The sequence below is a fragment of the Diaphorina citri genome, unplaced genomic scaffold (assembly GCF_000475195.1).
Source record: "Diaphorina citri unplaced genomic scaffold, Diaci psyllid genome assembly version 1.1 scaffold6786, whole genome shotgun sequence".
NCBI classification, from domain to species: domain Eukaryota; kingdom Metazoa; phylum Arthropoda; class Insecta; order Hemiptera; family Psyllidae; genus Diaphorina; species Diaphorina citri.
Genome location: NW_007384162.1, coordinates 1 through 2654, shown reverse-complemented (window position 1 = coordinate 2654; position 2654 = coordinate 1).

The following is a 2654-nucleotide window of genomic DNA, read 5'->3' as shown; positions in this document are numbered from 1 at the left end:
TGGTTCTTGATTACCGGGTTGCATTCATATTACGTTCTATCTTTTTACTTTCACTTGATCTCCTTTTATGCTCGTTTATGGTGTACCTTAGCCCTTTATGGAACCTTTAATACTTGACTCAGTTGTCACCATGCATGTTCATGGATGGGTTGACCCGTGAAGATTGAAGGTTCATGGATGCTCACGCTCGTTAAAGTTCTTCATATCCCATCGTGATTGTGATCTTATATTGTAATTTATACATACATCTTGAATAAATGCTTACCCAGTTTTGTACCTTTTAGCTCTTTATGGATCGATAAAGGAAAAATTCGGTAGCATTTTACTCTTGTATTAACGGGCTAAACTTACTTAACTACTAACATTATGCCCTGCTCAATTTACGTCACAATCGTTGCAATTTTAAGTGTAATGGGATTGGAAACTTACACTTATATATTTAACCAAATATGTAGAACGATGGTTTATTGCTTCTCTAGTGATACAAACTAGTGCAAGGAAGTGAAAAAGGGACTAATCCATGATAGGTACGCTCATTCTTATCTCACTGATAACTGAAGTGTTGCATACATCACGAAAGTGTACTATACTTGAAGTATTTTACTCAAGTAGAGGATAAAGTACGTACACACTCATTATGAAAGCATATACGGTCCTAGTCACGTAATACTATGCGTGCTCAACACTTTGCCGTATTAGAACTTCAAGACAACCGAGGAATCAAGGTATCTTCTAATGCTTCAAGTATTGAAGGCGACTATTAGCGCCCTTATCGCGACTCGTAGCATTCGTGACTATAACGCTGAGGTACGTTGCATCGGTAATCAAACGGAGTGTCTACTGTACTTGAGAAGGTATTTACAAGATTACCTCTGCCTACACATAAGCATAAATTAACCGGATGAACACCACTCATATAATGAACCGCATCTATACGCTCCTAAGTCAACGTAATACTAAAATGACGTGCTCACACCTTGCCGGTTATTAAATAAACTCAGCATCCATGAATTTACTTCAACAAATATACCGTCAAATGCAATCTCTAAGGACATAGCGTAGGTGGATGAATTCACTAAATTACTAAAATGAAACACGTCTTCAAAATCTTTTACGTATCTCTCTTTTACTTTGTTCATAATGTACATGGACTTGTTGCTTTTACGAGTATGTCTATGTCTATGCTGTCACTGCTGTCAGACTGCTTTTCCTTTCATTAACATGACCTATTCTGATAATTGTTTCCTTCTCTTGTGGTTACTTCAGTAACCACTTGACCAGTGTTTATGAAGCTCTTTTGACTTGGGATTTCTTTGACAACTTTGAAATGTGGGCTAGCTAGTTACTTGTACAATTAGCTTAGGTATACCTCATTAAATGTGTTGGTACATACTTTTAATGTACCTTACTAGCTACTTCGTAGCTTAGTACTCTTTAGTATGCGCGGTATAGTTTTAAATACATAGGTAGTAAGGTACTTATTTATTTTTTTATGTAACGCTATTTAAATACTGGCACCTCCTTGAGGCCATCACACATCACAGCTAATACTCTGACACCCTTAGTTTTGATAATATTTGGCAGGAGGAGGAAAAAATCGTTATCTTAATGTCAGTGGTTTCTATAGGGATAGAGCACAGAATGTCACCTCTTGTCCAAATACCAAACGATCTCATTAGCTCACATCGTGCAATTAAGGAGTAAGGACACATTAATTTGCAATTCGCAAACCCACGTACAAGCAGATTAAAAATATATATTTTTATAGATTAAATATTATAACTCCTACATCGTTGTAGGAGTAAGGCTTGATTCACACTATAGTGCCAGTCTCGCTCCGGTCACGGTCCAGTTTCGGTCCGATCAAAAAGATTCGTCGCGAGAATGTTCCAAATTTTGACTGTGAGCTGACCGTTACCGTACCTTGACTAGAACGTCTAGTGTGTACACTCGCATTTACTTGCCTTCAACAATCATTTGATCGGACCGTTACTGGACCGTGACCGGACCTTGACTTATCCGGATATTTTCAGCTCTAATAAAAACCTTACCCCATATTCAGATGTTGTACAAACCTTGCTTTTGTTTTGTACAAGATAAGGAAACGCTGAATTGAAGTATAAAATTTCCCGTGTATATTGTGTTTGTTACTTACATATGTTGAGACACTGACCATTAGGCCAGTTTCCTTTCCCGTGTCACTTGTAAGTCTCGGGGCTACTCGATTCTCTTTTTATTCTTGTTAGTGTGTCATAAATTTAGAGCCATGGTATTGTGGTCATTTTTGAGTTTAATTTTCACGGTGATGTCAAAATAAGTTGCGGAATGCAAGTGTGAAAAGTTGCCTTCAGGAATAGTGTGACTGAGAGAGACACTTTACTAATAGAACAGAAGAACGTGGAAGAAAATTACAGGCAAATAAAAGGCGAAATCCCAAGGGGAACCTCGTTGCTTCGTTTGATTATGATATATAATGAAGGTACCTAATGAACAAAAGCTGAGAAATAGTTGCAAAGAGGAATGAGAGATGGACTGCGCGAGAAATGACATGTAATGTTGTAGACGGGTGTAATAAGGTATGTTTCGTGTGCCTCATCATTACAAAATAGAATACCTACCATTGCTTAGAATCAGTTGAGTGGATTTTATTTGAC